The following is a 1364-nucleotide window of genomic DNA, read 5'->3' as shown; positions in this document are numbered from 1 at the left end:
GATATTTTGTAGACAATTTTCTGATTAGAGAAAAAGTCGAGAGTTGAGTTTTGCCTCTTTTTATGTTATGTCGGTTTTTAGGATATTCGGAATGGAATAAGTTCAGTTTTTCCACTCTCCAAGTTTTTCCAAATTAGTCCATTTTCCAAGCAACTGATCTAAAGCTTCCAGAAATAGACTTGATGGAATGTTAAAAAACTTTTTAGCACGAATATTCTTGTTAAGAGCGTGAGAATTTTGTATACTGTTGTTCATGAATATGGTAATTCAATCTATTATTGATAGTGGAGAAGATGAAATGAAATAGATAACAATTTTGTAAAAATATATTGATAATATCAATAAGATTTTTTTCTTGGAAAACAGGATGCGACAACAATATAATTCTGTTTACCGCAACTTTGACAACACCTCTTTTATGACATAATGGATGGTGAGAGTGGAAGTTAAGAAATCTTCTCGAGCAAGTCGGTTTTTTATATCTAAACAATTGAGTTTTCAACAATGATGGAGATGTCTAAAAAATTCAATCTATCATTGGTCCCAATTTCCGTGATGAATTGTAATCTTTCTAAAGCAGAAGACTCAAGGTCTTGTAGTACTATTTCAGCTATTTTAGCTATTGGAGAGACTCCATTAGATACCAAAAATTTGTTTATAGAATACATTATTAAAAGAAAAAAAGTTAAATTCAAGACAAAGCATATGGCTATATAAATTTGTCTAAAAGTGTAGTATTCATAGATACATAACTCCATCTCCTCACGATCATCCATGCTCTCAGATATCAAAACTATGGGACATTTGTAAATAGCGAAACCATAACTAAAGAAGCCAAAATATAACCAGGAAAAAAACATTCCATTTAGCTTGTCTACCAAATGAAAACTGTTTTTGCCTGACTATGTCCTCCAGGAATATTATTATGGATAATATTATGTAGAAATAGGAAAAAACAGTAAAGTGGACTGTTTATCGAAGAAACAATAACCCTTAGCGGATTACCGACTTATGAATTTTAGATAAGCCATAGGAGAATTGCCATCTGTAATCAATAATCTTTGATATACTGAGTATGTCTTCTATATAGTTCTTGTTTTTCCAATATATTACGCAGATCGTTAGTCAATTTCTTAGAGGGATTCTTCTCTATTCTAATGTGTGTGTGCGTGTGCGTGCGTGCGTGTGCGTGCGTGCGTGTGCGTGCGTGCGTGCGTGCGTGCGTGCGTGCGTGCGTGCGTGCGTGCGTGCGTGTGTGTGTGTGTGTGTGTGTGTGTGTGTGTGTGTGTGTGTGTGTGTGTGTGTGTGTGTGTGTGTGTATTATATATATATACTTATTATATATATATATACTACTCTAACTA

General features: G+C 33.9%; 1 pseudogene; it reads left to right on the top strand.

The window, feature by feature from the left end:
* Positions 1 to 426: 426 nt before the first annotated feature.
* Positions 427 to 1364, top strand: part of LOC105621815 — a 12772-nt pseudogene continuing 11834 nt past the window's right edge.

The sequence above is a fragment of the Atta cephalotes genome (genome assembly GCF_000143395.1).
Source record: "Atta cephalotes unplaced genomic scaffold scaffold00037, whole genome shotgun sequence".
Lineage (NCBI taxonomy): Eukaryota > Metazoa > Arthropoda > Insecta > Hymenoptera > Formicidae > Atta > Atta cephalotes.
Note: the sequence above shows the minus strand (reverse complement) of the source record. Positions and strands in the feature narration are given on the sequence as shown.